The following is a 12,108-nucleotide window of genomic DNA, read 5'->3' on the forward strand; positions in this document are numbered from 1 at the left end:
CCTTGGCAGGTATTTTGTCTAAATGCTCTCAGGTGCCACTGTGAAGTCTCCACCTGAATTTTTTATGTGGAATCTTTTTTACAAACCCTGACTTTTTTTTTATGTTCAGTTTTATCATGACACTTGGGAGATGTTCATAAGCATATACAAAATTAATTTTTAATAATGCAAATTTGTGCTAATCATAATTGGTTTTGCTTTATTAATGTTCTATTGCTAAATATATTATCTTTAACGTAAATGAATTGAAAAACACAGATAATTCAAATTGAATGGAAATACAAACAATAGAACAGCTGTCCTAGATCCAGCTGACAGCCAAATAACACTATTGAAAAGCAAGGTTGATATGATGTGTTGTAATATTTGGTGCTTTAAAAAATCCCCATCTAATTTTCGTCACAAAAGTGAACTCTGGTTTTTTTTTTTTTTTCCCTCTTTATGGTAAATTAAACCTTTATTCTCTGTGGGTTTAGGATGGACAAACTGACCTTTGCACTCTTAAAGATGGTAATTTATTTATTTTTTTCTTTATTACCTGTTTTAAGAATGTAAGTTTTTCTAAAATACCAGGGTCTGACTGGGTTTGATTTTATTATTTTTTCAGTCTAGAATCTTTTCACTTTTTTGACAGTCTATATAACATGTTTTTGTCAGAGTATAATCGCTTTTCTGTAGCAGTGAGTGTGGAAGAAAATAGGCAGGAACCAACTTTTGAGCTTGCCAACTTTTGAAAGTTATTTCTGTATGGGATGGGAGATGAGCTTATTTTTGGCTTCTGGAATGCAAAGTTCTTTTTTCATTTCAAAGATAATCAATTGCAGATTTTTTTGATTAGTATCAGTTCAGAAGCAGCAGAGGTCCCATACCTGACGTAAGAAAATAATGTTGTCATGGTCATCCAAAGAGGTGTTACTGAGTAGATCAGAAACACATCAGAAGTAACCACATGGGTGTTCTAACAATATTTGTCTTTTATCACATTTGCTAGGCCAAGTCTTAAATCCTGTGGGTAATGCCATGTTTTGAGCCAACACTGTTACTAAATTCAAGAGAAAAAGGAAATATGAAGGGTTTCATGTCAGTTTTCAGGTACTGAACTGATTCTACTTCATACAGATCTAATTATTTTCATAATGGGAAAGGGTTCAGGTCATGAAAAATGTTGATTTTTAATGTAAAAAGATAACTCCTTTGTCTTTCAGAGAGTAAATTGAACTGAATTCTGTCATTAGGCTTCGTCACAACCAAAGTGTTGGAGTAAGCTAAGCCCTAAGATTGGGTATTACACAAATTACAGCAAATTGCTGACATGTCTGTCAGACTCAGGATAATACTTCAGTATTTTGTGACTGGGGACTGGGAATCCCTTGCCATTCTGCTATTTCAAAGGGTGGTTTAAAACCATCCCTTTTGAAACCCTTTATCACTTGTCAAATGGTTTCAGCTTGCTATTAGACACTAGTGAGAATCTGGATTTTAGGTAAAATAAATTATGTAAATACTTTGAAACTTAAAAAACTTAAGTAGTTGCCATCCTGTAACATAATTCTTAATACTTGTTTGGGGTTTTTTTTCCTATTAATAGTATGATTTCAATAAAAGCAGTCAAATATTAATTCAGCTACCTATCAATCCTGTATATAAATATATAATCAATGCTTTTAGTATACTGCATTAGCCACAAGGTTTTTCCTAACCCAGCATTTTGGTCTGAGGCAGCTTTTATCCCATGTTGTGTTCAGTTGCTTTCCCTCAACATCTGTTTGGCAGGAGTCAGAGGGACTGCAATGAAACCTGGGTGTGTGGAGGCCTACGAGTACAGAACGTGCAACATATGTTGCTTGGGTAAAAGTAAAAATAAAAAAAGCCCAAACCTGACAAAATCAATATATGGGTTTTGAAAACTTCCTTCAGTAAAATACTTGAAGTTACGAGGAATAAGTGGCAGCTGCTTAGCTTGCAATTTCTAAATGTTTCTGAGCATGACATTAATTTAATTTTCGTTGTTTACTCCTTAGATCAGGCTCAGATGGTATGGGAGTTTGCTAACAGTCCTGTGAAGGCATTAGGAGGAAAAAAAAACTGTTTAAGAGACACAGAGGTGCCAATCATAGTGCTGGAGCAGACATCACCTTCATGTGCTGGAAGGTCTGGGGTGGGAGCTTTCTGTTGGGTGAAATCTGCTTGTGGTCAGATGAAGCTTTGAGGATTTAACCCTTTGCACCTAAAGAGGTGGCAGAAGTGCTCCAGGGAACTTGTGTTGGTTTTGTTTGGATTAGGACTGGATTCTGTGTAAGTTGAACCCTGTCTGCCAGTCCCTGTTAGGAGTGGAAGTGGTTGCGTCCCCATCCCTGGAGGGATTTAAAGGACATGTAGATGTGGCATTAGGGACATGGTTTAGTCACCTTGTCACTCAGCAGTGCTGGCTTAAGGGTTGGACTCAGCCTTAGAGGTGTTTTTCAACCTAAACAATTCAGTGATGGTGTAGGATATCTGCAGTTTGTGTTCATGGGTTGCTGAACTGGGATATTCAGGTTCTCCACTGGAGGCTCCTGGTGGGCTCCTCTTTTGTCTGTCCCATCCTGGCTGGCTGCATCATCCCAGCTCCATGTTAAGGATGGTTTTTTCCCAGCAGACAAACTGGAAATCATTAGGTAAGAGAACTCAGTGTGCTGGCTTTTATTCCTTCAACTTTGCACCTTGTTTCCCGTGCAATGGGAATGCTACAGAATTCCTGTGCAATTTAGCACAGTTGTAATTACTGGTTTTGGCCAAGTTGCTTACTCAGTGGTACAGCCTAAATCAACATTATCTCTGTGAGCCTTTTTGGACACCTCTCCCCACCCCCTGTGGGGAGGTGCTTGCATTGTTCACGATTGCTTGCAGCAATCAGTTCATTCCTGATTTCAGAGGTTTCAAGATGAGTTGTCAGAGGTTCCTGAGGGGGAAAAGTAATTGCCACAAGAAAAATGAAGACTTTCCCTCACTTAGCACTGTATTTTAAACTGGGACAGAAAAGAAAAAAGGGACCAATATTGTTAATAGGATTCAGTCAGTAAGTCAAACAGTTCAGGAGTTTAAATACTGCGTTTGTTCAGATATATATTTTTGAAGATAAAAATTCTGCTCCACAGTACAGGCAGATTCAGATCTGATTAAATCATTCATGATTCTGCAGACATCACTGGGCTGATGGGAATCCAGTAATTATATCTGTTTGTGCCATGAGTATAACTTTTCACAGTGTTCTTCTGGAAGATAAATGATAAAATTTAAGTTCAAGGTAGGTGTAACTTGTCTCCAGAAGGCCTTCAGGGTGAGTATGAAAAGGGCATAAATCCTACATCTAAAAGAGGAGGAAGTTGAAACACAGAATCTACTTTTTAAAATGACACTCAGATTTCTAAATGACACTCAGATTTCTACTATCACTTAAGTGCTTTTGAAAATTCAGCTGGTTTTTTTTCTTTCTTAGTCCATATGATGTGTATAAAGCATTTTGATTTTATTGCTCCAAAACTAAATCAAAATGAAGCAATCCTATTTTATTTGGAAAATGTGGGACTGTCATGATTTTTTAGGAGGTTTTAATTTTGGGGCTGGCTTCTGTAAATTAAATGGATAAACAAAGATTGATGTTGAATAGTAAGAATAAAAGAAGCAGGCAGTCATGTTCATGCCAGTGATAACTCTGGCTGTGCATTATTTATCAGATGAGCAGATTGCTCTCATGTTCATATTGCTCTTAGCCTCATTGAGCTTTACTCAATAATTTCTTTCCAAAATTGTACATCTTGGTTGTTATCAGATCCACAGGTTTTTTTTAGATAATCTTCCCATGATTAAAACTGGGATGGGGCCTCAGAGGGAAGAATCTTTGCTTTGCTCTCCAGCCAGTCTACAGAGAAGCTTCTGCATTTCAACTCTGCTTTTCATCCTGTGTATTCTCACTCAAATGCTCCCTGCACTATCATGTTTTCCCCCCTTGAGCAACAGGGAGGTTTAAATCCCTTCATAATACATCCAATTGTAACTAACTCTCCTTTAGAGGCATATCTGTTCCTTATTCCAGCTGGTGATATCACCTGCAGGATCTCCCAAATCCATCTCTGGCAAGAACTGATTTGTCACTGGTGCCTGCTGCCATCCATAACTTGAGCTTAATTCTTCAAAGGGCTTTGGGAGAGCAGGCAGCAGCTGCTCTCCTGTGTGTCATGGCCAAGGAATAAAAGTGCCAGTGCAGTGAGAAAAGGACCTGTACTTTTTTTTTTTTCCCTTTTTCTTTTTTTTCAAAGTGAAGTGAGACGCTTCCATACCCAAGTGTTTCTTGTTCCCTGATCAGTTGTAATCAGTGATGTTAAAACCTTGGGGCTTCAAATCTTTTTCCCAGGTAAAGCCTGTGAAATACATACCTGAGGAGCAGAGAGAGCCTGGAACTTCTAGGAAAATTGGAATTTTAGAGACTTGGACTAAATAAAATTTACAGGCTGGTGCTTGGTGATTTGCCTTTGTCCCAGGAATGAGGAATCCCTGCAGGAGCAGAGCCTCCTCGGGAAGGGTGTGAGGAAAGGAGGGCTCTGGTCACTGCTTCCCTGGGTAGAGACCATTTAGTGCCCACTCCTATTAACAGCTACTGCTAATTAATGGCTACACCTGACCTTCCCATGGCTGCTGGGAGCACTGACCTGGCCTAGCTCTCTTCTCTCAGGGTCAGTTTTGTCCCCTGTACACCAGTTTTGGTTTTTGTCACACCAATAGCTGAAAAGAACATTGAAAAAAAGCAATGGGAACTCATCCTATTTCCTCCTGGCTATCAGTTTCAGGTATTTCTCGTGCTGCTATCAAACATGCAAGTATTAAATCTAGTTAGGCTCAGTCTGAAGCCAGGCCTGCTTATCTTTGGGAATGGATGTTGGTGCATTCCCAGGTAACCAGGAGCTAAGTGAGCTCCCTGGATCCATTTCATTCCCACTGCAGAGTCACTTGGGATTCTCTTCATTCACATGATAATTTTGAATGTGTATTTTTAAGTTCAGAGTCCTTTTTGAAAGGAGATAAGGGTAATATCAGACAAGGGAAAGTTCCCACTTATCCCCCTGCCACCTCCCCCTTGAAGAATGGCTCTGGGAACGTGGGCAGGTGTCTTTTGTGGAAGAAAGATGCCCTGTGTGACCCAAGTGCTATCTGTGGAACAGAGACTTGATAAATTTAGGCTTCAGATACCCACTTTTGTCAAGTACGATTTCTTTTTAAACCAGAAAATAGGTTATATCTGTACTTCAGAGGTGTTAATAGGCTTGTGTGTTTGATAGTTTTCCTTGGTTTCATTCTTTTTTACATTTTATTTCTTTTTCTTTAGATGAAAAAAGGATGCATTCTATTGATAGAATGCATGAGAAGGACTTGTAAGTTTGATCCTGTTAGGGTCAGCTGCAGCACAAGCTTCTAATATTCCTTTTCCTTTTTGAAGAAATGTCTTAGGTTATGGCTTACTTACATTGAAAGGACATGTTTCAAGTCCACCAAGTGTTTCACTGCGAAAAATTTTTCTTTTCACTTGATTATTTTTTTTAACAATATCCATCCAAAGATATCGGGGTTTAGATGGTTGATTTGGGAAACAATTTACATTAAAATCTGATTTTTTGTATTATAACAGTATCCTTTGTAAGTTAAGTACATAGTATTGCCTTAAAAAAATTTTCCTAAGCAATGCATGTTTGATTTCCTAAGCAGTAAGTGTGATATGTTAATGAATTAGAATCAATAAACTATATTATGCCACATCAGCATAATAAGTAATAAGTCCCTTGATAAATTTACTGTCTGTCACAGCCTAGATGAATGGCTTTAGTCCTGCTGCTGTACAGAGCCTCGTGTGTTTCATGAGAAAGTGTCACTGCTTTTTGATAGGCTATAAAGTGTAAATGAATTTTGCTCTGATCACTTATTTTTGAATTGCATAATCTTACTAATTTTCAAGTTAAAGATTACCTTGCTGGAATTGCCTCACAGTCCTCATAAGAGGAGTGTGGTTAGGGTTTAGAGAGAGAACCAATTTCCATGGCCATTAGCTGTGTGCTGCTTTACCATCACTGCTTTAAGTGTGGGGCAATTTAGTCCCAATTAGATCAGCAATTCTGAGTGGTGACAAGTGCTGCTTTCCCTAATAGATGATGAAATGAGCTGTGCCAGCATGGCTGAGGGAGTGATTTGCTTTTTAAGGTCTGGCATTCCACATTCCTGCCTGTTTGGGGTAACAGAGGGATTGAGGAGGGCCTGATGATGCCTTGAATCCTTCTGTCAGCCCGGGCAACCCTGGGACATCTGGCTCTCCACTCTGCCTGTAGGTGTCTGGTGCTCTTTGAAAAGCTCAGATTTTCAAGGGAGCATTTCTCTTTCAGGGACAATCTGGAATGGATGGTGAAACATGTGTGGATTTTAAAAAATCCATCCATTTTAAGAAACTTTTGGTGAGTGATAGGCTCTGTACTTGACTTTACCTGAAAGACAGAAATACTTGACTGGAGGTTTCTGAGCAGCTCTTGACACTAATGCTGGCTAAAAGGCAGTATTTAGAAGCTAAAAAGTTATTTATGTTGCCATCTATCATTTTTATAGATTCAACCAAACCACATTTTTCCTAACAGAAAGAACCTGAAGGAAAAAAAGCCACACAGCCTGCTGAGATGACAACCAGTTTTCATTGTAGGCCAGGTGCTTCCAGTTGGTAAATACCACAGGGTGAAGAAATTGGACAGAGTTGTCCTTCACTGTCCAGTCCTTGCAGCTCCATACAAGGAGGATCAGCAATTTTGGCTGGTGGTCCCAGGGACGTGTTTAGAACAACAGTGAGGAACAAACCTTGCAGAACAAACCCCCTTAACAATTTAATTAGTGACACATGGACTCTCTCTTAATTGCCTGAACAGTGCAGGAGTTTCTGCTGTCTCTGCTCTGAACTTTCCAGCATTTCTGTGTGCTCAGAGGGTGGATTTTCCTCAGAGGAGGTGGTGGCAGAGGACATTCCAAGAGTCCCTGCAATTTTAGTGGCACCAAGCCCTGGCAGATTGCTGTTTAGGATGCATCTCTCATCAGCACGGTGTGAAAGTGAAGTCCATGGGTACTCCTGAGATCCAGCCTTTCAGGGGGATCTGCAGCTCCATGGAAGGCACTGCAGCAAGAAGCAATTAGTTTCCTGCCTGTACACATAAATCAAATTAACAAAGCCCTGAGGGAAAGGAGTTTTCTCAGCCCTTCTTGGTGGTGCCTTGACAAGCAGTTCCCTTCCATCAGCACCTATGACAGCTATTTGCTGGAAGCCTGATAAGTCAGACTGTTGCTGAATTTAAGTAACTGCAATTTGGTGTACTGCATTAAGTTACTGTTCATGCAGAATTTGTAACTGAAGGTTGCTGGGGAACATTGCTCAGGATCGATCAGGGATAATGAAATTGATATTGTCTGAATAATAATCAATTTTAGTGGTGGTATTCTGCAGTAGTCTTCTCTTAAGGGGCATCTATTCTCAGTCCAATTCTCTTTGAAAGCTGATGAGTTTCTGGAATGAAACAAATATGGATTGCTTTGCAAAGTTGGGGCTTTCCCTGGTAATATTGGAACTTGTGCAGTTTAAGACTTTTCAAAATTAAAGAAGATGGCTATTTTGAATTTCTAGAGTAGTCTTCGTGGACAAGAAGTAAATAATGCCTCCTGCTCTGTGTGTATGTCATTTCTCTCAGTCTCAGTAATGGGTGATCTTTAAATATCCATTTTCAGGTCTCATCCTTCATATAGCTGGTGTTTCCTTTCTCATCTTTCATGTAAGCCGATGTAGCCTTTGGACACATCCAGTTGCCACAAATTTACATATGTTCCTGTACAAGTTAAAATAGCAACCCATACTCTGCTTGGTTTATGAGTGTTTCTTCAAGGCTGAAAAGGCTGCAATTTTCCAGTAAGATGGAATTTTCTCTTTCCCTTCTTTTTTTCTTTCTAGGGAAGCAAGAAGGTTGAAAAGTGAATTGAAATGTCACTATCAAAATAGAATGTTGGAATAGCTCAGAAGCAAAATTGTTTGGAAATCTTTTTTCTTGAAGAACTCATGATTTTTGTTCCTGTTTGGGGAATTTGGGGGGTGTGTGCTGACAGTTCCTCACAAAGCAATGTCTGATCCTTGACCAGCTTAATGTCTTTATTTCTGTTTTGTGAAAATTTCTTATTTAACAGAGTTGAGAAGATAACAGAAACAAAAATGAGCATTAAAAGTAATACTAAGATCTTATTTATTTTTTTAATGGGTGCTCAATCTTCATTAGCCATCTGGCAAATTAATTGGGTTGTGTGAGGCTTCAAGAGAAAGGTCACTATTGCTGAAAGGGTCAGGACCCCATCACAGATTGACTTCTCTCCAGGAAATGTGTGAAAGCTCTACAGGCAGAAGTTTGCAGTAATTGTAGTATTTTATTGAGAGTTGGGTCTAGAGAAAGAAAGTGATTTGGAATGTCTTTCCTGTGGAAGTTGGGACGTGGCTGCAGACCCCTGAATCCTCTCTTGTGATACAGAACTGATGAAATGGCCAGAATTTGAAGCACTTTACCTTGTCTCAGCAGTCAGTACGGGTGTGATGCTCCAGACAATGTCACATTTTGCTGCTGCTTCAGGTGACTCACTGCAGCCCACAGACTGGAGAAGCCCAGGACTTGATCAAAATTGAGACAGTGAGAAGAAGGATCAATAGTTCAGAATGTGTAAGGAGTCCATGAAAATGTCAGTGTGCCTTTGATGGACACTGCCCTCTCTGTTCAGCAGGGCAGCTGGGCTGTAGCACAGAGCTCAGATATTCACAGGGACACTTGTGGCCAGGCTGAAGGTGTTCCTGGTGCTTCTGGAATCTGTTTCCTGTCCAAGGCTCCCTGAGCCAGGGCTGATGCAGTGCAGATTGAGAGCATTTAATTATTGAAATAGTTGGCTGAGTGCTATTTGCAAGTAAAAGGTGGTAGCTCTAGGAAGTCACTTGTTTTATGGTCATTTGTTAGTAATTGTAATTGAATGCTTTTATTTTCAATGAATGCCAACCTGGGTGATGGGCCTTGTGATGTGCATTATAAATAAATAGGCAGGCTTCAAAAAAGGCTATACAGGTCAAGAACAAAGTTTCTGTTCCCTGTCAACTATTTAGGGAATGAAGCAAGGACCTGAATTATTCATAACATGCTTAGTTCAAGGCAAATGGAACCTGCTGCTGTGTTGCTAGCAGTGCAAATAGTGACCTAAAATATACAAATGGTTTTCTTCTATATTATAATGCCTGTTTTTCTTTACTAAAATTTCTGGAAACTATTTAAGAAAATTAAACCCTGTGACAAAAAAAAAGTTTAATCTGCATGGTTCCTCAGGATCCTAGCACAGATCCTAGCAGGGGATATTGTTTCTAAATTATTCAGTTTATGTGCTAAGAAGATAGATAAGGCATGGTGTTAATACAGGTATTCATTTTGTTGTTGTGGAAAACATGTGGTTTTTTTTTTTTTTAATTTAATAACTTCTGTAAAGGCTGTTTCCTACAGACAGAAACATATCTATTTGTATGGCTGTCCATTTCTATATGGGGTTTTGTGCCTGTGTGAATACACAGGTGTAATTTTGCATAGTAGCTGAAGTTCTGTCCTTTACACAGCACTTCTCAGTGCTGTCAGATACTCCAGTGCTTGCCACACTTCTCCCTGTGGTCCTGGCTGAAGCCTGATTGCCTTCTAATGCCAGGCCCACAAGTACTGCTTGTGTTCATAGTTCCTTTGCAGTGGTAAGTTCCATGATGGCTGTGTTATAAATGCCCAGAGAGTTATTAAGGACACAGTCCTTACATATAAATACAGCTTGGGGGGCTTATCCTGTTCATATCAACATAGGTGCTGTATAGAGTGTAAGATGGAGTTGGCTGCTTGCAGTGCAGCACTGTTTCCACATAAAAAAAAGATATCTGGGGGAGAATCCAGCATTAAATTACAAGTAGAAGTACACAGCACAGAAAAGCTGATGAATGGAACCAATTCCTTTATGGCTTTGTTCTGTTGTTGGATATTCTTTAGCCAAACTGTTGTAGGGTTCAACACAAGGCAGAATATGTCTGTGGTGTAGAAAAGGTGAGATGACTTAGTGATTTATTTCTGGTTTTTTTTTTCCCTGATCTCTGTGTTTCATCAGTCTTTCTAGAGCTTGTATTGAAGCATACCAAGATGAATACAATTTGTGACTAACTTTTTGAATTAATGCTTTTTTCCCCTTTGTTCTTGAGCTGGTTTTGCTAGGATGCCTGAGAGGGCTTGATGTTAATAGCTGTCCTGATTAACAGACTGAGCTAAACCAGAGGATTTGGGCTCTGGGGGCTGCAGGAGCTGGGGTGGAGCTGGGTGCTCCTAAAAGGCACTGGGAGCTGTTCATGGCACTGTGAACAGGCTGGGCATTATCTGGGATTTGCAGCTCTTTGCTAGCAAAACATTTTTTTTTCTTTTATTTTTGCTTTTTCTTTTTTTCTTTTTTTTTAAGAAGCAGACTCGGTTAAAACAAAAATCATTTGGTATTATTCTAGAAATACAAAGCTAAATAAATTAAATCCTCCTTTAGTCTTGTGGATTTGGAAGTTGGTTTTACATGCTTGTGTTGCATCCTGCCTGGATTAATCTAACTCCCTTTTCCCAGTTTTTGCCAGCACTGCTGCCTCAGCAGCCATGTACAGATCACAGATTCCTGAGGAGGAATGAGGCTCATGGAGGGCTGGGTCTCTCTTCTGTCTCTCTCATTTCCTCCTGACTCAGTATGTCTTGACATTAAAAAGGTTTCTCTGTGTGGGAAACAGTTAATCAGATCAGGATGAGTCATAGCAGGATTAAATGTTGGCAGCAGGATTGGATCCCTTCCCCTCAGTTAACATAATTAAGACTGACATTAAAGATCAAATTATCCTATATCAAATTAGGTCTGAGTGAGAAACTCTTCAGTGGCATTCCTGCACAGTGCTGGCCCTGCCTTGCTAAGGAGGCTTGAGGTCCTGCCAGAGGATCCCCAAGGTGCCCTGGTGCCCCAGAGCTCTGGGTCTCCCTGCTGGAAGGTTCCTCTTGGCCCAGTGTTGGCAAAACTGGCTTTGGGGGAATGTTGGAATTTTTCCAGCAGGGCTGTGGAATTGGATGTCCCAAATCTAAAAGCTTTGCTGCGTGGCTGCCTTCCTCAGGGACCTTTCCTGCACTGCCTCAGGGAAACCCCAGGGTTCTCCCAGGGCATCTCAACTGAGCTGGGCACAGCAAAGGGTGTGATGGCACCAGCACCTTCTGACTTCTGAGGGACTTGATGGGATCCTCCTTTGCTCATTGTTTGGTTCCCCCAGGACAGGTGAATCTCTTTGAGATCTGGTCCTGTTTGCATCCTTGTAGGCAAGGGCAGCTGGCATTCCTGCAGCACTTGTTAGCACACACAGAATCATCAGGCTGGAAGACACCAAGATTATCTAGTCCAACCCAGCCCTTATTCCTCAACTAGACCATGGCACCCAGTGCCACATCCAGTCTTTATTTAAACACATCCAGAGATGGTTAGCATAGAAGGATATTCGTTAATGGTTTCCTTACACACTTGCTCCAACTTTATATTATCCTGCCAAGAATTCAGAATGTTTGCACTGAATTTTGGCCATTGAATAACTCAGTCTGCCCCAAAAGAATGAACTTCAGCATTAGTTATATACTGGATCTCCTGGTGCATAAAGCCATTTTAACACTTTTTATTTATTGTGTGTTAGACACTGGTTGCTGGCTGCATTATATTATGTGACTCAGTTCAGCAGAGGTAGAAAACAGATTTATCTAAAGATGAGTGTTAAGTATTCGTTATGTGCTGTTGTGCCACTCATGAAGAGTGACTCTGGGACAAGAATGGTGCTATCCATCAGTAACTGAAGATTTATTACCCCAAAGTAAAGAGAGGTTTTTTTCCAGGATGAGAGGAAAGCAATCTCATACATAGAGGGATGGCAATAATTGCAATAAGGTTTCCTGTAGCCATACACAAATAGTTTCAGGTTTTTTATGCCAGATTGTGATACATAGTGCT

General features: G+C 40.1%; 1 protein-coding gene across 7 annotated transcripts in view; it reads left to right on the forward strand.

Annotated features, from left to right (window-relative positions):
* Positions 1 to 12,108, forward strand: part of NAALADL2 (N-acetylated alpha-linked acidic dipeptidase like 2) — a 400,239-nt gene that overhangs the window by 183,590 nt on the left and 204,541 nt on the right. The window lies entirely within an intron of this gene.

Source organism: Serinus canaria, chromosome 9, assembly GCF_022539315.1.
Source record: "Serinus canaria isolate serCan28SL12 chromosome 9, serCan2020, whole genome shotgun sequence".
Taxonomy (NCBI): domain Eukaryota; kingdom Metazoa; phylum Chordata; class Aves; order Passeriformes; family Fringillidae; genus Serinus; species Serinus canaria.